The sequence below is a fragment of the Anomalospiza imberbis genome, chromosome 12 (genome assembly GCF_031753505.1).
Source record: "Anomalospiza imberbis isolate Cuckoo-Finch-1a 21T00152 chromosome 12, ASM3175350v1, whole genome shotgun sequence".
In the NCBI taxonomy this organism is placed as follows: domain Eukaryota; kingdom Metazoa; phylum Chordata; class Aves; order Passeriformes; family Viduidae; genus Anomalospiza; species Anomalospiza imberbis.
This window is the reverse complement of record NC_089692.1, coordinates 15580773-15603902: the sequence shown is the minus strand read 5'-3', so window position 1 is coordinate 15603902 and position 23130 is coordinate 15580773. Positions and strand designations below refer to the sequence as shown.

At 43.2% G+C, this 23130-nt stretch overlaps 1 protein-coding gene and 1 long non-coding RNA gene across 4 annotated transcripts in view; one reads left to right on the top strand and one right to left on the bottom strand.

Moving 5' to 3' along the window:
* MAF (MAF bZIP transcription factor) overlaps window positions 1–23130 on the top strand; it is a 185950-nt gene that overhangs the window by 55406 nt on the left and 107414 nt on the right. For 2 of the 3 annotated variants that reach the window (XR_011003438.1, XM_068203082.1), the window contains one exon: window positions 6518–7441. The exons of the other annotated variant lie outside the window; for it this stretch is intronic. The gene's annotated coding sequence lies outside the window, so the exon portion shown is untranslated. Of the gene's footprint in view, window positions 1–6517; window positions 7442–23130 lie in introns of those variants that run through there. 3 annotated transcript variants of the gene reach the window in all.
* LOC137481362 (uncharacterized) lies at window positions 8161–21765 on the bottom strand. The gene is made up of 3 exons (XR_011003441.1): window positions 20826–21765; window positions 13477–13619; window positions 8161–8330 (listed from the first exon to the last, which is right to left on the bottom strand). It is a non-coding gene; the product is annotated as an uncharacterized lncRNA (long non-coding RNA).

The window sequence follows — 23130 nt, the reverse complement described above, 5'->3', positions numbered from 1 at the left end:
TACCAAGGTATGCTGAGAGTTTATTTAGTCTTTGCTTGTTCTGAGGCCGTGTTTCACCGTGCAGTCATCATTTTCTCCTTGCTGTCAGCACGTTGTTCCCTCTCAGCAGCTCGGAGCTCACCGCGGGGAAGCCGCGCCGAGCCACCGACGGGACCTGCGCGAGGGCTGCGAAACATCCTCCGCAAATATTTACTGGAGTTTTGAAATGGTCTGGGAGACACTGCTATTGCACACGGAGGGTTTGTGTTCTGCAAACATCCAGGTTCAAGTTCTTATTGACACGGCTGGGATGGGTGGTGGGCTCCCTTACATAAGTCTCAAGGCCAGGAGGGTGATTTTGCTCCAGAGTAGTTGGGGAGTAGAAGCAACACGGCGTGTCTTATCTGAGCAGGCATTGCTCAGCAGCCCTCATTTCATGGGAACATACACTTGTTAACTTGGTAGCTCCTGGATTCCAGAGGGGCAAAATCATAGAATACAAGCAATTTCTCTTAATCCAGAGAATTACTGTATTACAGAGAAAACTATTCTTTACTCAAAGAAAATCCCATTTTTTGCAAAATTTTGCCACGATGCTTAAATTTCAGCTTAAATGACCCAAGGGTGTCATTTGAAACAGATAAGAGTGTTGTTTTTAAAAATCATTTATTAATTATACAGTAGCACTTACATGACCCTATGTATTTGTAGTTTGAAGTTTCTGCTATACTGAGTTTTTTGCAGGTTTGCTGATTTGCAGTTAACTTCCAGGATCCTAACTGTTTGGTTAGAATAACTGAACAGTTTCTGTTTGCTTGCGGAGTTTTGGGGTTTTTTTCTGGTTTTTTTTTTTTTTTTGACTTTAATTTGATTAAGTTAATAAAAAGAAAAAAAGAAGAATAAGAAAAAAGATCAGATGGTAAGTACCAAGACAGGCTCAGGTGCATTGCTTCAGGAAGATGTCACTGCCATCCCCTTCATCGTCACTTCTTACTGGTATGATAAAGTGTGGGAGTTTGAGCCTAAACTTTGGCCAAGTTTTATCACATGAGTGATTACCTTTCACCTTGATTTGTGCAGAGCAGGTCGTGCAGCAGAAGTTGGCAATGTCTGAAGGTGTCACTGCTCTTTGCCAGCCATCCCCTTTGGAGTGTGAAGTCAGGTTCGGGGGAGGAAATCTGTGGTTGGTGGCTTTTTGTAGAGTACGTGGCTGGCAGATGAGACTGTTTTGGCCTTCCTGATCCGAACAATTTTGTTTCCATTGTAAAGGATGACACAATCTGTGCAGACAACAAAATCCAGCTAGTTATTCTCTCCACCTGCAGAACATCTGCAGCACGAGGGGAACGTATCAAAGATCCTTATAATGAAGGACAGTTTTTATTGTTCATGTTCAAAAGCAAAACCACAACAGGAGACAATATCCCTTTCATGAGAATGAAGCAAACAAACATTTTGGGCTGGAGAACAGGCTGGATGAGCTGACCTACTCCAGCTTGTTTGAAAAGTTAAATGTGTCAAAGGTTCTCTGCCAGGCAAAGGGAAGATGTAGGAGAGGTTTTTATAAATGGCAGTTGGGCAATTAATGTTAACCATCAATATCAGAATGGCTTAGATTACATGATTAACTAGTAAGATTTTTGAGCTGGCTGGTAATTTTAGATTAAATAGTCAGGCAGCCAGTGACTTGAATATTGATGAATATCCTGTGTTTTATTAATATGCATTCTCTATAAATTAGAGGCTTAGTACACAAGAATCCTAATGCTCTTGCTATTTTTCATTGCCACAGGTAGAGCTGAATAATTCATAACAATTAATTTATTTCACTGATTTAGCCTTTTGGGGTGGGGGGGAATTAGGGGGGAAGTTGAGCACAAGTAGTCTGCAGGTAATCTTTTCCATGTTTATTTATGATAAATAACTTACCAGACACATTTGAAGACTGATTCTTAGTTGTGGGGATTTTTTTTTTTTGTATTTTAAATTGGAGAAATTGGGAGGAATATGGGTATAAGTGCAAGCAACCTGCCAGTCAGTACAAGAACCCAAATGAATTTTAAATTGTAAAAAAGCCCAGCTAATTGCAAATACAACACATACAGGGTCAGGCTCATGTTGATTTGTATTGATTGGTGCAATGCTGGTTACATTGCATATTTCTGCTCTTCATTTAATTGATTCTAGCACTTCAGGATCAAGATTTTCTTACAAATATTTCTGTGGGTAGAATCGGTTGTTTGTATTTATTTCCTAATTCATAGCTAAAATGCTGACCCTTTTGCAGCCAAGGGAAGTTTTACCCTTCATTCTGAAATATCCAGGATTCTACCTGCTGATGGTAACATTTTAGAACACACCGAGCAATAACACATCCAACACGAATGACATTTTATATTTGTGCAAAGTTTCAGAATATCCATATGCAGAGTTTAATTTTTTTTTTTTTAGGCAGTGGGAGATGGTGCCATAAATACGAGACAAGATGTTGCAGCACAAAGATCCTTTGCCAGTCCTGCAGCTCAGGGAGGCTGCAGCCCTGTCTCACACTCATATCCTGAGCAGGTAATATCCAGAAACACACGAGGAGGAGAAGGAGGCTGCATGATTACTGCCTCTCCCTTTCTCTGGTTCTTACAACACACTCACAGCAGTGAGACTTGCATAGCACGCAATAAATCATTGCCTCATTATGCTTCTTCTGGAGGTTTGTTTAGGGCACCTATTCTAGTACTGGCTGCAGAAGATTATTTGCTCTTCCCAGAAATTCCTCTCTGGTTTGATTTGCACACAAGGAAAAAATCTCCGTGTCTTATTTTTGAAATAATTTCTTAGTGTGCAGAACAATTTACATTACAGAACTGCCTAAGAAAGTAATTTCAGCAATGTCTGGATGGGATTTTAATTTGTAGGTGGGTGATTTTGTTGAGAACAGGAAAAGGTTAAAGGAGGGTTTTGTGTTTTTGTGTTTTTGTGACTTACCAATATGAAGTATTAATAAATGAAGCAGAGGGTCTTCCTCCCCTCCTTACTTCCTTCCTCCCTTTTTGCCTGCCTTCCTTTTTGCTTTCCTTCTTCCCTTCTTCCTTTCTTGTGTACATAAAAGCTGTTGATCTCTTACCTAGCCAGATCTTGTTGAATTATTGTAAAAAAAGCCTAAGAACCTCGTTAAAAAACATTGTAAGGTCTTCATTCACTTTTTCTGTATGCCTTTAGCCAGCCCTAGTTCACAGCTGGTGCAGGAGGGCATCGGACTGATTGATAGAATAGGGATTTTGACACTTGGTTTTGACTTAAGGAGACAAATTGTCCTAATAAAAGGTGTGCATAAGTTAGCCTAATTTACTAATGAGGAGCAGTATTACCGATTTTGATAAAACAGTATTTATTTAGCCTTGCACCAAGTAAATGCTGAAATAACCTGGATTGTACCTGCAATGGATTTGAACGGCCAGAGCTGAGACTTTGGAGAGCAGGTGGGTACACTGCAACACGGCTGGGTTTTGCTGCAGTGACAATGTGATCTAGGATCAGATCCAGGCTCCTTGGAAATCAATGGAAATTCTACCCTTGACTTTACTGGGCTTTGGATCCTGCTCCAATTGTACCAGGATGGAAAATGAAATTACTCCAGCTTGGAGGAAGAAATTTCTGGCTTAACAGATTCAGTGTTTTGAATTGATGGGTGTGTTTGTGTAAGGGGTCCTGACTTCAGGTTTGAGTGTTTTTGACATGTGCCTTGCCATGGTCCTCTCTCCTAGTCACAGTTCCCTGAAACACAATAGACTTCTGTTTTGTGACCACTCACAGACATCCCAGATGAACAATGGTATTTTATAGATTATTATAATGTGAAACTCAAAATCATTGTAAGCTTGCTCAAAATGTGACCTGCCTTCACACAAAAGCTCCCTAAGCTTTCTGAACCTCACAGCAAAACTGGATGTGTCCACAGCCATAAAAAAACACAAAGCTAAGTCACTTTGCTGTATTGAGGTTTCACTGCACATCCTCCTGCACCATTGTATCTCAGAGTCCTGAGTACAATTCTCATTTGATCTTAAACTCTTACAAAAAGCCTAGGAATAGAAGATGTGCTGAGGTAAGGGCCAGAAAAGAATTTTTCCAACACCCACTGCAACCTGAGTTCCCCACAAACAATCAGGACTCAGCGAGAATTGTACCCAACTTTTTTTGATGGAAGTGCAGTGGTGACCTTCTAGATTGATTAAATATGTGACATTGATTGACTTTGAAGGGAGCCACATCCACCCTTCTTCTGCCAAAAAGGCAGTGGCTGCAATGTGAAGCCTCAAGAATGGGGCATTGCTTTTCCAAGTACATGGAAGACATCCAAGGGTAACGGGATAATGCAGATAATGGGATAGGGTTTGTCCCCTCCTCTCCCTCAAATACCATATAGCTAGATTTTGGCTATCCAGCCTCATGCCTTAGAAGACTTTTCTCTTATAGCTACTTAAAAGATGAAATAGCTGAGGAAATGAGCTCTTTTTGCAGGTTATTTAGGGTGTTTGGTGGTTGAGAATGTAAAAAAGGACTGATGATGTTGACTCTGCAGGAATCTTTAATGGTGGTGGGGGTATGATGCTGTGATGTGGTGTCAGTGGAAGGGATGGTGTGGTGGGGGAAAGCTTTATTCCTCAGGCCAGCCCACCCCTGGGGATTGTTCACACTGTCACCTTGGGGTGTCAAGTTTGAGAGGTGCTAAAATGGCCCTATTTGCCAAAGATACAGAGCATCTTAACAATATCTAGTTTCTTTAAGGCACCTTGAACTGGCACTGAGGAATATTGGCCTCCAGACCTGCCACTTTTGAAAATCTAGGCCACTGAACCTGATACGAACTATCAGAAAGCAGAGACAAGGGAGCACTTGTGTTGGAGAATGTATAGTGGCTTGAAAACTACAAATCAAAATAATTCACCCTTTTATGTGTAAATCTCCTTCTCTTTGATACACAAATTGAAAAGCTGTCTGGTTTCCTTGTAGTTTCCATAAGCAAGCAGTGTGTGACTGCACCCTCTAGAATGCTGTTTAAGTGTTATTTAAAGTGCAGACCTGTTAAAGACAAGCAAGCTCATCTGTATGCTAGAACTGAGCCCACCAAACCTTACACCTAAAACCAGCAGGGAAGGGGGCCTTGAGTGCCACGGCTCCCTCGTGACAAGGGCATGGAATGACAAACAGTGAAGCACCAAAAGATCAAAGCACTTTTTCAGGCACAACAATAAAATCAGAGATAGAAAAACACCAGGTCCTGGTGCAGGTGTCTGCTCTTCCAAAGCAGCCTTTGTCAGGTTTGACACAGGCAACCCATGCCAAGGGGGTGCAGGCAGGAGATGCACACTGGCAGTAAATAAACATCAGCAAATGGACCTCCTGTGTGGTGCATTTCTGAGCTGGGAGAAAGGCTGGAGAGCCACTGCATGAAGCCCACGTGGAAGGGATTACTGGGACACACTGAACTTACGGGGAGTTTATTGAAAAATCTCAGTGCAAGCATGGAAAGACAGTATGATGTGTTTTGCTCATATTCCAGAGTTGTTTTCCCTGGTTGAGCACCTCAGTGCAGGTCCTGTGGAAGTCAATAGCTGTCTTGCCTTTCAGAAGGATTATGGCCCTAAATAGCTTCTTTAGGAAGTGTACTTTGCTTGGTGATAACACAAAGCAGAGGGTGGATGATTAACACCAATTAGGATTATTTACAAGAACCTAGAAAACAATAGGTTCATAAATCATTGTCTTATCAATTGTAGTTCCTCCTGAGTAATTCAGTCATCATTGGGCACACTGTTTCACTGTTTGTTAAGTACAGATCACACTGATGTTAGCTGAAGTCTGTGCAAATGTTGAAGGTACAATATGATGTAAAATAGCAGCATGTTACAAAAAAATTCTGTTTTCAACGTTTTTATGTTCTAAATCCCCAAAAGTTTACCCTCAGTTATATTGAGTGAATTTAAGGCAACTGACAGTAGCCTTATTTCTCTTGGGTTATGCTTCAGCTCTGCTACACTTGTGTCTCCCTTTTGGAGTTTTGCAGTAATCTCTTGGCTGTCTCCATTTGGGCACTGGTCCAGCTGCAGAGCAGCTTCAATGCACACATATTGCTTCCAGAGGAGAGCCAGTGGGGAGTTCTCTCCAAAAGCAAGCCAGGGCTTGGTGGGACACACTGCTCTGATCCAGGGGGCAGCCACACCACCACAAAGTCCTTCAGGGTGTCTGTCACCCTGCTTTGCAAGAGGAAGGATGTCAAACTTCCCAGAGCTCCAATACCAGCCTGGAGTGGGGCTTGTGCTTTAGGAAGGGTCATCTGCTTTATGTGGCACTCTTTTTGCTGGTGACTGGCAGCTCTTGAACTACTATTTCTCTTTCTTCCACCAAGGCTTCTCCTGGCTCATTTTCCTTTTTGTTTAGTAGCTGCCTGGTCTTCTGTAGCTGTTCCTCCTTGCTGCTGATCTTTTTTACTTCTACTTTTATCACTTTTTGTGATCCCTTTTCCAATTTCCAACCTTAGTCTCCCAGAAGACCCGGAGTGGTGATGCCTGGATGCAGAGGAGATCACACTGCTTATAGATCTGCACCATGAGGAGGCCAAAAGTTTCTGCAGCAGCAGGAGGTAAGCCAGGACTGCTGATGGGTGTAAGGAGCAGAGAGCAAAGCCACGTGAGTTTGAGAAGAAGGCAGCAGCACCCCTGAGGATGGAGACTTTGGGGCAGTGTCACGGTCCTGTACAGAAAACTTGAACAGATACTGAAAACTTCAGGTGGGAACACATCACACCACCAAACCAGCTGCTTGTGTGGTTTGGTCCATAGACCTTTGGGGTCTGCACACCAGAGACTGAAAACTCTTGACTTACCCTAAATTTTCTCTTTATGGACTTCTGATATGATAGGAATGGCACAAAAAAATCCAATATATCTTCTTCATCATCGTGTTTCCAGCCTGCTAACTTTCCCAGGACTACTTTCTGCTCAAATTACTGGAACTTAATTACTTGAGGTTTAATTTCAGTAGCTTGACCAGCTTTAAAAACATATATTCAAATTTGAACCACAAGGACAGAATTTTGGGAGCCTCTTTGTCCTCTCACTTTGTGTTAATTTAAATGAGGAAACTGTGCCTGTGAATCTCTGCTTTACTTCACCTATTCAGTCTCAGCTCTGGAGAGTCATCCCTGACTCCCAGTAGCTTAAGCAAGAGCACAAACAACTCCGTATGTTATAGTTTATGTTTTTGAAACTGTGAAAACAGCAGATATTTGTCTTCTGCTTATGCATTTTCTTGTAAATAAAATGTATTGAGACCAGAGATGGAGTTACACTGACTTTACACCAGATAATGTATTGACATTTTACAAGAAAGTGTTGTATTATCCATCCATTTCACAAGTAGATCTTACAATGTTTAATTATAACAAAAAAAAAAAAAAAAAGAAGTGGAAGGAAAATCAAGGGAGGGATATGGAAAGAGAGTGCAAAAGGACATGGATGAGAAGTGGTGGAGTTGGAGGATAACAGCACCTATCAAGGCATTATCTGAGAATTCCTATGATTAGAACTTATCTTTCTGGCTTCATTATTTCACTGTAATCTGCTGTTTACCTGAGAAGTAATAAATGGCCTCCAAATTTTATTGCATTTTCTCACTTTCTTCAGATTTTGCATCAGTTTCTTCCCCTCTTAAGGTCTTATTTCTGTTAAGGAATGAAGATTTTATGGTTTTACTGGGGTTGATGTGTCTCTCTGGTATTTCAGTGTTGTTACTTAGCTAGCAAGTGTCTCACAGCAATTCCTTGAATAACACTTCCATCTATCACAATGGGATGATCAAGGATACATTGCAGCTGATGTTCAAACCCTGCGTATCTGGGGTTGGGCACTCACCTCCAACTCAGCAGATATAAAACTCTCCAAAAAGCCAACAAAAGAGGGCTTTTTTTAAACACTTCAACCCGCTAGTGGATTATCCTTAATGGTTTGGCAGCATGCCCCTTCCTTCCTCTGCAGGAATGCTGGCCTGGCTCTGCAGCCCTGGGTTTGAGTTTTTGGTGGTTTTGGTTTTATTTTTTTTTTACTGTGTTACAGCATGCAGAAGAAATAAAGTGTAAGACTGATTTGTAATAGTTCATGATGGCTTTTTTTTTTCCCTATTCAGCCTGGGATTAACTAATTTACCTGCCAGAAGGCAAATGTAGAGACCAACCCTCCTCTTTGAGGAGTGACCCTTGTCAGAGTGGCCCTGCAGGAGAGGGCTCCTTGTATGGGCTGGCTGCTGTTTCTGGGAGCTCATGGACACACCTTCAAAGGTTGAAGGTTCAGCTTCTTCTGCGTGAGAGAGGAGAGGAAATGACCTTCACCCAGCTGAGCAAGGAACAACAGGAAACCCTCATGGTCCTGCCATTTCCCACCCCCAGGATCCGGAGCTCAGGGACCTTTTTGATGAACTGTCAGTGTTTTTGTCAGGGTTTAGCTGCTGCAAATATATAACCAAAGTATGTTGATGATTCATGGGGAAGTGGTGTACGCTGATTTAAGTGATGAACTAGCCATTCTGTAATGGATTTGAGAATTCCCAATCAGATTGTACTTAGTTTTATCAAGCAGGAAGCTGGCAGGCTATGTTTTAATCAACTGATAGCATCTCTTGGCAATTGGCATCTAGCTAGTGGACAGAGCACTTCTCAAAGACCAGCTCACTAAGTTACAAACAGCCACAACCACTCAGATCTCTCAGCTTTATCTCCTATTTTTTCTGTTCAGCCTGTTTCTTTCTCAAATGAAACTTTCAACTGGAAGTGCAGGAAGATGAAACATACCTGATTCTCTTTCACTGCTGTTTTAGGGGGAATGGATGAGGCAGAATGCATTTGCTTCATCCCCCAGAAAGTGATGCTGAAACAAGCTCTTAGATGTAGCATAAAATCCCAGAACCAGACAAGGTCTAGGATTTGGTTCTGACACAAGTTTTTGGAGTGCTCACATTGCATAAGTGTAGTAAATCTACAATGTGGGGCCACACCAGGTAAGACATGGCCTTTTCCCCTTTGATTAGGCCATGACTCATTATTATTCCATGACTCATTATCTATTGTGTCACCAAAGACATATCCAGTGTTCTGACCTGTACCAGCAGACATCAAGAATGGTTCCCTTCCCTGATAAAACTCATCAGTCTATTCATTACTTCTGGGAGAGACCAGCTCCTGCAGAGCATCTTCACTGCACAAACCCTCAGATGCCACAGCTACCTTAAATAATTCCCTACTCAGGATTCAAGTTTTGTCACAATTATTGAGCTGTGGAGCCATCCGCACTCATGGAGCTGTGCTCAAGCACAGCATCAAACCTGAGGAGCTGGTTTGTTGTGCCTGGCTCCTGTGGAGTAGTTACTGTACTTAGCAACCCACCTCCAATATAAATATATCTGCTACTCTGAAGAGCAGGCTTTGAAAAGCACCAGAAGGGATCACTCCCCCATAAAGATTTTTTCCAACATTGCAGAACTGTTGGGGCTTTCAAAGAGAAATTCTTCTCCCAGTTAGGCATCCCAGCCAGAGGGGTGAAGATTTCACCACAGGCTGACAAAGCTCTGGTGCAACCTCCTTCAATGGGCCATGAACCCCCATTTAAAGCTGGGTCCTGTCTGAGCTGCTCCTGAGCCATGCAGGCATGGAGGGAGGTGGAGAGCAGCCATCTATGCAGGTGGGATTTGGGAGCCATCCATGATGTCTTTGCACAGGGGTCCCACAGCACAGTGTGGAAAAACAGCTCGGAGAGCTGAGTACTAAAACCACGTGAGTTAGAAACTGCTTAAACATTTGGACCCCTCAGAAGAGGCTGATGATTGAAAAGCTGTAAAACAATCATGCTCCCAAAAAGTAATAAAAATAAAAGTGAGGTGTAAGGAACAGAGAGGAGTGATTCATTGGGAAATTGCTCTTGAAATTGTGTGACAAATCCTGGGTAAGGGAGGAGCTGTATGTAAGAATTTAAGGGCCAGATCTTGGCTTGTCCAGAGGAGTTGAAGATCCAGTGAAGATCAACAATGGACCTGTAGCTGAAAGGAAAATTTTAACTCCCATCTTAGATATTTTCTGTTGACCATTACATGAAAATCAGAGAAATCAGACCCCTGTTTTCAGTGTCATGTCCATGAGGGTTTCAGCAGACAATGACCTCCACTGCAAGAAATGAAGTTTCCAATTCCAGAATGACCAAAAGGACATGTGAAAACAAAACTGAAAAAAATCTTCTCTCTTCAGGGTGGAAGTATACAATTTCCACAGGGTCATTTTCTGTGTAAACATTCCTATTTGTATGTTTTATAGATTAAAACAAAAATGTGTCTTCCAAACATATTCAATAAGTCAATTTTAAAGCAAGGTAATTAATGTATCTAAGCTTTATCACAGAGCATAAGTAAGTGGAAAAAATCCCCCAGCCAAATGTGAAGAGTCTAATCTTGATTTTCTCACTCTTTGAGTTCATTTATTACAATGTTTGCACACTTTTATAAAAGCCATGCTCATGTAATAATCTAATTTCTGAGAGCATCTCCTGGGACAGGAGATCACATTACAGTATCTCACATTATGTGTCGTTCAGGCAGTATCTCCCAGATCATAAAACCTATGGAAAGGGAATGACACTTGAATAGCAGATTCCTCCTCCTTTTTTTTTTTCCTTTTCTGAGCATTTTTTTCCAGCCCAATGCTCTCTTCCTTATATTGTCTGTCATGCACCCAGGCTGCTCATCTCCATTCTGCAGAGAAACAGGCTGTGGTGCACATCTCTCCTTGCTCTACCTGACCACCTCATCCTGTCTCACACTGGCTTTCCTATAGTTTGGGATTTTCCCTTCTATTCTGGGCCTTCATTTGTGTCACCTCACAGTCTGTGTTTTGTGCCTATGGGTTCTGCTTTGTGGACTGATAAAATGAAGCAGAGAACTGGCCCTGCTGACAAAAATCTGAAAAAAGCCCACGTTTCAGATCAATAATTCTCCAGCCAAAACTGTCCTAGAGAGACAGGACCTGTGCATCTGCCTCTGGTGCCAACTCACAGACCCGTTGTGCTGCCATCTTCATTTCTTTCAGCAGTTTCAGGGATCTTGATAAAGACCTCAAGGGAGGCTTATATGGTCTTAAAACATTTCATTGATCCATTCATGTCCACACAGTCCAGGGCTTCCATTTTTAAATTCCTTCCCTATTATCATGGAAACTGGCTAATTACAATAGAAGCCTGTTAGGAACCTGCTTAAGACACCAGTGGTGTTTAGCAAAACACTTGCTGCTTGCCCAAATCTCAGTGTACAAAGCTATGGAGTCCTTGGGGTGAAAATAGGTCTTCTAGGAGATGATTCTGCTGCTCCAGATATTATTTTATCATTCAAATCTAAGGTCACAACCTCAATCCTAGCTCATCCTGTTGACCATACAGGCCATAATCAATTTTATTTCTTATGATACATCCATTCCAAACTACCATTGCCCATTTCTTCTTGTAGAAGTTGTGCACCAAATTATCTGGCCTGATTAATGCCAGGTTACTGTGCCTACTAGTGCACTTACAACACAACTTTGCAATGGGAAAATAATCCTGGCCTTTTTAAATACAGAGGCAAGCAGAAAAAAAAGCACAACATCAGAATTAAACCAGTTCTGACAATTTCTCATTTTCATTTATTCAGAAAAATGTCATAATTGAGACTTAAGGAAAAAAAGAAAAGCCCTCCATGCCTTTAAGTGTAAAATCCATTTTAGTAGCAGGAAGCTGTTATATGGTTAGAGCAGTTATTTTTATTGTCTGTCTGGGTATAGTTTTTAACTGCAGGCACAGAATAAATCAATAGTGTCATAAAGCTACTCTCACCCTCTGCCCTTTCTAAAGGGACATTGTTCAGTGTCTGTGCTGGATGTGACACAGACTGTGCTTTGATGCACAGAATTATGCCTCTACTAATGTTCTGGGGGAGAGATCTGTGTGACACATACTTACCTGTGTCTCTTTGTCCATATCATCTCAGAGTCATTAGATTAAAAGCAAAATAAAACACAGATATACACACAAAAATGCGCAGAAGTTTTTATCAGAAGAAAGGGGATTTTTCTGGTTCTTCTCTTGCAAATTATATTGTTAATTAATTGGTGCATTCATAAATCTTCTCAGGTAGTGTATTTCCAAGACTGAGAAAATATGCAGTGTTTCACAGGACAGCCCACACAACTTAAACCTGACTGTAGCCTGCTCTTTAATGCAGCAAGGAAGGATGGAGCAAGATCTGACTATATGAAGCTGGTGCTAGATAAAATTGCCCAGAATGTGTGCCTTTTTAATAGCAAGAGTAGTTAATGGCTGGAACATTTGGCTTAGGAATGTGGTGGATTGAGCATTGCTTTCAGTCTCTAAATCAAGAGTGAGTGTCTTTCTAAAGCTATGCAATAGCTTCAGCACAAGTTATGGCTTTGATGCTGAAATGAGTGGGTGAAGTTCTTCAGCTGTGTTACATAGGAAGCAAAACCAGATGACTGTGATGGTCCTTTTCAGCCTTACTAATCCATTAAATCCTGGTTTGGGGCCTTTCACACGCCAGGGTTTAAAGCAGCCTCTTAGGTTTTCCCGATGGTTTCTGCAGGCAAAACACGTTCCAGAGCTGGATCTGACAAACTCTATATAAATGGGTGTCTGGAATTGACACACTTTATAATTTATATATAAATCACTGCCTCTAAATGCAGTTCCAGATCCATTTCCCCATGCAGCTGAGCTCACTTTGTCTGTTCTGTGCTGTGGGGATTTTCCTTTGCAAAGCATATATGCATCTGAGCTGAAACACACACCAAGTGCTGCTGGAGACCCCAGAAACTGCCACCCCTATCATGGACCACAGAGAAGCAAACCTTTATGGATCAAATTCTAAAGAGATTTATCAGCAGCAAGTCCTGTTGTCAAGTTAATTCATCACTCCTTTCCTTGCTTGCTCATTGCAACTTCCCCAGGTTGGCACTTCTGACAGAGGCATGAAAATTGTACTTGTGCTGCAAGTGGGAGGTGGAGACAGCAAAAATCTGTGCCCTGTCTGTGGGACTCCATGCTGAGACAGCTCTATTTTCACATCTAGTCACAAGCCAATTGGTATTACCTCAGTATTTGTTTTGAGGACGGCTCTCAAGAAATGGAATTGGATTTGGTAAGATTAGAGAAAGTAAACCATGAAATAATTCAAGTGTTTTCTGAAGGCAGCACCACTCACATGCAGCTTGGTGCTGGACAGACAGAGAGGCAGAGAATCGACGGGAGTCTGTACACTCCATGGTGAGCGTGGTGGGTACCACTCACCTGGGTAACCCAATGTTTGTTTTCCTTCTCTCTGCAAAATGCTTAGTGCTGGATTTTTATGCTTGTAAATACTGATTTGGATTTCCCTTCCTTCCTTCCCCACGCTCCATTGAAAGCAAAGACATCTCACCCAGCACCATTTGCTGACTCCCTCCCTTCTGCTCTTCTCCGTCCCCCAGTGCGTGAGCGCAGTCACGTGCGGGCCCTTGGTTTCCCCTCAGGACACTGGCACTTGGGAAGGAGAATAACAGATGTTGGGGAAAAAACAACACCCTGGCAGGTAGAAAAAACACTTCAGCAAAAAAAAAAAATCCCAACTATATGAACTTCCTGGCTTCTTAAACTTTCTCATGAATAGCCAGTGGCCGCTGGAATAGCAGCAATGGTAATAATAAATTACAGTAAATATCATCCTGTCATAAGTGACAGCAAACCAAACCCACTGCTGTTCAGAAATGAATTGGAGAAAATATTTCTTAATCTCTTTTTGTGTTATTCAGTCAGCTGTAATGATTTATAGTACTCCAAAGAAGTTGTGGTACAGAGTTTTTTTTTTAATCATCCATTTCAGCACCTTGCTATTACCCACACATGCCTGTGCTTTGGTGGGGACTCTGGCACTGCTGGATGCTGCAAAATGCTCAGCCCAGGAATAAATTATTTAATGTAAGGGACCTCTCAGCCTTTTCTGGGACCCTCCTACCTATGGAGACAAATCTGTTGCAAGGAGGAGCAGTGCTGAGTTAAGGGCAGCCCCATAACAGTGCCTTGAAATAAGGTTGTTTCCCCAGAGCCGTCTGGTTTGAGCCTATTCAGCTGTAAATACCCACATGCAGTGGACGTGGAGGGCTCTGGTGCTGCAGTGCCTCAGATGGACACCCTGCAGATGAGGCTGTGCCCCTGTGGGTCTGTGAGCACACTGGGGATCAGTGGGAAAATAAAATGGTGGGGGATAAATTGAACTGGGAGCATGGTATCAATCGCTTCTGTCTTTGTCTACTTATTTCCAAAGATTTATACGTGACAGTGTGAGGACTGCTCAGTGACACATTTTAATTTAATTAAATTTCCTGTTGGATTGATGTGTGATCAATCAATAATGTTAATGTTTTTGCAATTTAGAGATTAAAGCTTGGATGAGCGGATATCGAAATACTCTCGCATCCAGCTGCCTGGGAATATCTCTTTCTGCTTCCATTCCTCAAAAAACCCATTTTGGGTGAGAATGCATCCTGAGGCTTGCCATGAACCTACACCAAAGCTGAAAGCTTCACCCCATTCTAGCAGAGGGTGAGGGAGTCATTCAGGAGCAGTGCCACTTCTTGGAGAGACAGACTTGCAGGCAGCTGAAACCTGTCCTTGTGCAAAATCTGTGTGGCTCTGTATATTTTCCCTCTGATGTTCAATATAGGAAAAAGTTTGAAGAACGGGGCATTGCAGCTGTGACAGGTCCCTGTGCTACCTGCTCCTTGTTCAGGAAGTCATCAGTGCTGAGGTTGATTTGAACCTGATCATCCACCAGGGGATTTGAACCTGATCACCACTGGGGCATCTGTTGGCATCTATTCTCCATGTGTCCTTATCCCTTCTGGATCCCACTCATTTCTCTGGCCACCACAGCATCCTGCAGCAATGAGCTCCCCTGCTCAGCTGATGCTTTCTAAGCTGCCATGCATGGGACAGTAGGATCCTGGTCTGGAGCTGAATGTAACACTGATTGAAGCTTCTTGCCTGCCCAAATTTCTCACAGATGAGCTAATTGTGCTCCACCCTCTTCAGGCTGTGAAGATAAAGAGATGCTGTAGCATGTCCACAGAACCTTTTTTTTTTTTCTTCTCTTATGCCTTGTTTAATTTAGTGCCTCAAATACTTTAGTAGTGAGGTCAGGAGAGGCTTTAACTTATTATGGGGAGTTATTCTGCACTGACTTTTCAGTGAGTCTTAGACAGTCATTCAAAAACTTATGACTCAAGAAAAAAAGTAATCCACATTTTCAAGCTTGTAAAAATGTGAACCCAAATTTCATCTGAGTCTCTGGTATGGCTGTAGTCACAATAAATCAAAGTAATTTGTCAGATCTTAACACTATCAAAACTTGGACAGTGAGAAATCCCACCTGGCTGAGGTCTGAAGGTTCCAGTGTCCATCTCTGGTCTCCAGGTCCATCTCCAGAGCTGGCTCTGTGTTATTTGGGGTGCTTGTACTCTTATTGTATTCAGGGAAGCCTTAAAAGGGCCAATTTCTTTCCCAACTGTATTTTAAAGTCTGTAAAATCTGTATTTTCTGTCCCTTAAGGATGTTCTGGGGGCTGTTTGCTGTGTACCTGTCCCTCAGACAACCCCAAAGGAACACACAGAGAGAGGAAGACAGAGAGAGGAGGAGGGGAAAGAAAGAGCAGCTCATTTTCCACTTTAGCCCAGACACCTGAGGGGTAGAAGTCAGCAGTTTTTTTTGACAGTACAAGAACTTGGTAACTTAAAACAGGAAGCAAAAGAAAAACCACGACCAAATAACTTTGCCTTGACCTCCTCCTAAGAGAGTCAATGACTTTAAAGTAAACTGGAACTTCTTGCTGGAATTAATTTGGATGTCAGCTGCTCCTTACCTCATTAGCACAGCAATATTCAGAAATGTGCCAAAAGATTTAGGCAGGCTGGAGGACGCAATGAAGCTAATTTTTTTTTTCCCCCAAGGGAAGGCTTCACATATTTGTGTCTCACTATCAAAATACTCTTCACTACAAGAGTTTCTTCCACTGAAATCTACTGTGTGCAGTGGGATTTGTTTTGGCCTCTGTTGTTAACTCCACCAGACCCCACCACTCCAGGTGAAAGGGCAGCATGCCCAGGGTACCCACCCGTGCTTGGGGTGGGGATGCTTGAAGGGTAAGAGAATGTCAGTGTCACTCTGTGTGTGCAGGTGTTTGGGGAAGGCAAAGGAAAATGGGGAATTTGTTCCTTGGAAGGGAGGGAAATAATCTACTGCTCCTTCCCTTCCCTTCCCTTCCCTTCCCTTCCCTTCCCTTCCCTTCCCTTCCCTTCCCTTCCCTTCCCTTCCCTTCCCTTCCCTTCCCTTCCCTTCCCTTCCCTTCCCTTCCCTTCCCTTCCCTTCCCTTCCCTTCCCTTCCCTTCCCTTCCCTTCCCTTCCCTTCCCTTCCCTTCCCTTCCCTTCCCTTCCCTTCCCTTCCCTTCCCTTCCCTTCCCTTCCCTTCCCTTTCTCCCTGTTTGGGAGGCTGTTTGGGGTTTGCTGTGCCCTGCTCATTAAAAGAAGGGGGTTTCATGCAAGAGTTTTGTTTGAAGGAGCCAGGGCTGCTTTCTCCATCTCCCAGGTCCAAGCTCTGCCAGTTCATGTCTTTGCTGGTTCCAGCTAAGCTGTTTCACAATCCAAGAACATGATGAGCCCTGAGAAAATGGTGTCCTAAAGAGCAGCCCAAGCTTTGCCATGTTCAACCATTGAGTGTTTGGGATCTAGAATTCCCATTATAGTTCACTACACCGCCTTGCTCACCAGAGCAGGCTGGAGCAGGCTCTGGCCAGTTGGCTACTTTGGTGATTTAACCTGTCAGGAACGTGGGAGTACAGAACAAAGCCACAGCATAAATCCCACAATCCTCATCCTGCAATGAAATTCATTTGGACAGCATCATCAGGCTACTTTTTAGAGTTGTTCATCTTACCCTGAACAGTAAATGCCTATAGAAAAGTAATTTATGATCTGGGAGGGCTGTTACTTACAAGCTAGTAAAATAACTTTAGCTGGACTTTTACTACCTTCAGCAGCAAGCATCTGTGCTGAAGCCAGGAACGAGCCTTTTCTTCCTAGCTGTGATACAGTGTGATCTATCACAGAGCCACATGGGTTTTTGGCGTGTATTCATCTTGTTTCCATGCAGAGTGGTTTAAAAAGAAATCACTGATTTCTACTTGCAATGTTTACAGTCAACTCACGTTATTTCAGCAACTGCATGAGCTCCCAGTAATTTATACATGAGTAGGATCAGGGTGGATTCTGGCATAGCTTGGGCACTCTGCTTGAGACCTGTTCAGAAATCAGCAATCTCCTGCATCCAAGTCATCCAGGATCCCTCCACCTTTGGGTGGATGAGTTACCCTTTTCAGGTAGTTTGTTCTTCTTGTTGACTGCAAGTGGACTTGGTGCTTAATCTTTAGATAATCAACAAATGACATCACAAGTGTGTTGTGTTATAACCATCACAGTTTTTCTGCTCCCTTCCCTGCAGAGGGTCCCACCTGACTGTTCCTCAGGCACTGAGTACTTTTGGGTATCAGCTCCAGGATGGAAATGGCCTTAACTGGTGGCTGGTTGTGGATCTCATCACACGTTTTCCACAAATAACTAAAACCACAGAAGCACAGAAACACAGCTCCGAGCCTTTCCTTAACAATGATGCACATAAAAAATTACTGAAGCACATGCTGGTGTCACTCTGATGGCAGGGCAGAATCAGGCCCATTTCATCCCTTATAAAACATTCCTCAGGGATGCTGCCTTGCCTACAAGTTTCTGTTCAAACTGAGTCTTTCTAACCCTCAGAGGAAGAAAGCTCCTGTACCATTTTACCATATTCAGCATGAGAAAGGACCTTCTCCAGTTCAAATATTCATGTGCCTGTCAACAATTAGAATCCAGATTATTACTTTTGTACCACAATTTTCCTGCTCTGTCTCAGGCCACAGCATATGTGTGGGAGCATACAGCAATATTTAGCACTTGAATGCTGGCCATGAGTAGCCAAAGCATTTGGGATCTGCATTATGGGTAAAGAAAAGTAGGTCAAAACCCTTTGCAAGCATCTATCCTGTCTGCAGGAAAAACCCCTGCTTTTAGCCTTTATGTTCAGGAGTTGCCAGAAAGTCATTGCTTTTGTGATTATGCCCTCAAAAATAAAGTTTTGAGGAGCCGAGTGCCCCCCACTGTTGTGTAAACCATGCAGGCACCTCTGAGCTACCTGCCAAGGCTGGTGTTGGGCTCTGAGCAGGTTTTGCTCATTTAGCCTTCAAAAACTGGAAGAGATAAAAGCAAAAATGAAGCTGCAGAGAAAGCCTCAGCAGAGTGGGATTCAAGTCCCATACTCAGAAGACAAAAATTTAGGGATTAGGTTCAGATCAGGAACCTCAAAAAGTGGTGTGAATGTTGGAAAAAAGTAGCTAATTTATCCAAGGGAAAGAGATGATCCAGTTTTGACACTGAGGCAAGAGGTCTGGACTTCCTAGGTAGAAGAGAGAAAAAGAAGACTAGATATATGTGGGTTGAGCTTTCCATGTATATTTTTAATTATGGCACATCTATCATTCTTAGCACTGCCTTGAGCAAAGATAAAACAGCAAAGCAATAGCAAGGTTTCCACACATGTAGCCAGTCTCAAAATCAATGGGAGTTTGGTATCTAAATACCTTTAAAAACCTGAACAGTTGTTCCCTGAGGCCCCCCCTGAATATCACAGCCTTAAATCCTGGAGGATGTGCTGGCATTGCTCAGCCTGTGCAAAGCAGAGGGGCGCACTCAGGACAGCATTTGTTTGTAATGTGAAGGGCTGAAAATTTGTTCATTTAGGGATGTCTGATGATAAGAGCCACACACTCTTATCTTTCAGCATCTCTTTGGTTACAGGCAGTGTGTGACTGGGTACCAGCAGCCAGTGACAGGAATTTGGTGAGTCCCCAGTTGTTTTTTAGGAAATGTTAATTACCCCAACTTTTAAATAATTTACAGGGAAAATGCAAACCTTCACTAGCTCTTGGTAGGAGAGGTGGAACAAAGGATGTTTTCCTATTATTCTGCATACAGATAGAACCAATAAATATTCAGGCAAATTTTTAAAAAAGGAAAACTGTTGCCAGTGAAGATGAGGGACTGCTGAGGCATTGCCATGTGGTTGGAGCTGAATGGCAATTCTGGCTGCACCTCCCTTTGCCTCCTGCCACACTGGCACCTCTGCACGCGCTCTTCTTGCTGCTGCTCACCCAAGGTTAGGCTACAGGAGAGACTTGCTTAGCCAAGGTGACTCCTCTCGTCTGTTACATATCCCAGGGTTATAAATAACAGAACAACCTCTGTTTGATGGGGGGGATGCTGACAACCCCCCTCCCTCCTTTGGGATGCTGAAGCAATTACAGGCAGGAGGAAGCCACAGAGCCCTTGTGCTGTTGCAGCAAACAGAGGCTTTGGGTCGGTCTTTGCTCCTCTTTAATTAGAGTTTATTGGTAAAGCAACCCCATTTTTCTGTTCCTGGAAAATCGGGGCTGTCAAGGCCTAATTCCTTGGGCCTATCAAGTGTGAGATATGTTTACCAAGTCTCTCCAGGATTAGCTGGGCTGCTATCAAAACTGAGGAGTGTATTTCTATCAATGAAAACCACTATGACAAGGTCTGTCCCCTGAGACAAACGGCCTGTTCCATGGAGGCTTTAAATAGGAGCAATAATGGTAGTGAGCAGCACTGAGTTGAATAATTAGATTGTTCTTCATAAATCCTCAAGTGAAGACTTCCAAGCAGGTCCATTATGTGTGTCGTATGTTAGCAATGAGCTTTATGTGGTGTGGACACCGCTCTGTGCTGGGCTGCTGTGATGGGTGAGTAAATCACCAAAGATTGGGACAGGAGGAGTACAGCTCCTTCCTCTCCTGCCTTTTCCCCCACAGAGATCATCTGCTCTGAACTGCAAACATCCACATTATTTATCTCATTGCTCAAAGAGTCTTTGAGAGGACTAACTGGAGTAATTTCTGAATATTTATGCTTTGTTTGTTTATATTCAGAGACTGGAAAACACACATATTTTGTTCATGTCCCCAGACTAGTTCATTTACAGATTCACTTAAAACATCCTTTCGGATCCATTGAGAGATAACTTTTTCCTCAGAGGGATGCAGTGGTATAATAGCAGCTCAGTATTATCTCCCTATATCCATGGTAGGATTTCCTCTTGCCAACTGAGAACTGATCTTTTCTTAAAAAAAAAAAAAAATTCCCTCCATCCTCCCCTTTCAATTATTCAGGTTTTCTCTCTCCTTCTTGCTCTCTGTGCCAGTTACAGAAAGAAATCTCAGATGAGCAAGATGTCATTTAACCCTAACACAGACTGGTGATTTTTAGACACTTTGTAGGAAATCCTGGGAGGCAGCAGCATCTGCAGGCGGGGATGCACTCCCAGCCAGTGCACGATGCAGGTGCCTGCTCAGGCGAGCACTTCTGCTCAACCCAGCTGCACTCCATTCTCTCAGAAACACATTTGTCAGACCTGGTTAAACAATGCTGGTAAAAAGAACAAGAAATCACATTATTCCCCCGAGAACTGTGTATACACCTAACTATTTTGCCTGCCAGTAAAAATCTTGTGTCACTGTAAGGTTTATAGGAGCTGACTGGCAAAGGATGCCCTGATGATAAATAAAATACCCCTGTCCCGTGTGCCATGACTCTGTGCAGCTGAGCAGCTGTGGTGTCCTTTTCACTTACCTTGGTACGAAGATGTGGCATCTGCCTTTGGACCCGTTGTTATGGGCAGCTGATGGGGTCCCACGAGGGGACACATCATACAACGGGGTCAGGAACAAGCACCAGCTGTGAGCCACCTTCTGATAAAGCTCTAGGCCTGCTGTCAAATTCTTCAGCTTGCACACAAGTGCTGGGATGAGGTCTGGGATTGGTGTCATCCAGCAGCTCCACCGTGACCCACCAATCTCTGGTACCAACTGCTTTGCTGCCAGGTCATCCTTCGCTTGGCCCTGGTGGAAAAAAATTCTCCAATGTTAAAACACTACCAGGATAAAATGTTAAGCATTTTATAAGCCAATTTAGGTGATAATCATCAGGGTAATAGAAAAATATTATCCATATTCATTTAAAGGTGTGCTGTGCTTCCCTCCCCGATTAGCGTATGAAGCTCCTTGCCAGGCTATGAAAATAAAGTGACTGTGAGAATTTTTAAAGGCACATTCCTCCTTGCATCATAAGAGCATGAATTCCAGGAATTTCCTATCCACAAGAAGTTTGCATTCCTGGGACAAAGCGATTGCACCCTTGCACACAAACTGCTCTGATGCTGCAGCAGACACAGCCCTGCTCCTTTCTGCTCTGCCTGGGCACCCAGGGGTGCAGGGTTTCTCAGCTTGACCCAAGCTGCAAGTGCTGAATGTGGCCAAGAGTCAGCCACATCCATCTGAGGATGATTTTCAGTGAGATGCCTGGGAATTTATGCATGATTTTATTTCCTAAATGTGGCCTTTCATTTGGCTTGTTCTGTTTGTGCCAAGCTGCTCAGAGCCAGGCGTGCTTTGTGCCCAGCAGGCAGAGCCAGCAGAGAGGGTTTCTTCCAGTGGGTTTGTCCATATCTGCTCTGAGAGGGGACCAAGGGGCATTTGACCCTGGGGCACAGTAGTGATTCAGGTGATAATAACAGTTTGTGAACTGATTCCTTAGGTGAGAAACCACCTTTAAAGTTCCCCTGAAAAAAAAAACCAGCTTGAGATATTTTAGTGTCACAGGTTCTGATCTGCACATTGGTGAGGAGGCATTGAGCAGAGCTCTGGGCAGATCTGGGGACTCCTGTCCCACCCAGGGCAGATCAGAGCACACAGTGCAACCCAAGAATCCTGCACCAAAAGAAATGTTCTGTGGAAGTGGAGCTAGGTCTTCTCAGCAGGGTCTGGTCAGGTAAAACTGGTCCCCGTTTGGAGACAGGACTGAGTCAGCAGCCCCACTCCCTGCTGAGCCCTTTGCTCCTGGCACCGAGCTGCTGATCTGTAATGCAGCTGGACTGAGGCACCCAGGACACTCAGAGGAAATGGGAAATGTGTCTGGACAGTAGATGATTCACAGCTGCTGGCAACTGAACTGAAGTTTTCTGGATTTCAATTTTGAAGTCAGGCACCTTTATTCCACCCTGTTCCCACAGTGGGTACCTCCATCCTCTCATGAGCCTGGGCTCAGGGCTGTGTTAGTGCACAGCACCAGTGGCATTGCCTGCTTCAGAGGCATTCTGAGGAGCTAAGGAGTCTTGAAATTGGGGCACCTCGGTTCCAGGACCGTGTGAGTGCCTTAAATACATTGATTTCTTCTTCCAGAGGGTAAGGTCCAGTTTTCAAAAGGTCCTGGGAAATCTCTGCCTAAGCCAAAATCTGGTTCAACCACCACCTAATTTCACTCTTCCTCCACGCATCTGCTGGCTGGTCTGGTACCAGGCTCCCCCAGTGCCGTTATCTCTCCTGAAAATAATGGCAGTCTGGGCTTTTTATGCATCAAACACCCCCTCTTTTAAGATCAGGAAATATTTGCTTCAAAAACACAAGGTCTTCTTTGTTCTCCAAAAATTACTTTATAAAGCTACAACACATCAGGCCCCAAAATGTTTGTAGATTGCCTGAATTTCCTAAAGCAGGCTTAATAAATAAAGAGTCAAGACTGAAAACACTGTCTGTAGTAGGATTTCTCATTACATTTCATGTCTATAGCAGCTTTATGAGGATATGCTGCTTTAACTCCTTTCTGATGCAGTTTCTTAATACAAGCAGATTTTATAGATTAGTAAAAGTACAGGAAGCAAAAACCTGGAATTAGATTTGCAGAAAGTCTGTTATTTATACTAGATAATAGACATTAAACCAAGACAAAAGAAATGCACTGTCACAATAACGAATCCATTTTAAAATCCATTTTCAAAGCAATCAAATCACGGCACAAACCCAATGACAAGTATATAACAATAATGTATATTTATGTAGCAACTTTCACCCCAAGGAATCCAGAACCTAGGGAAGCACCA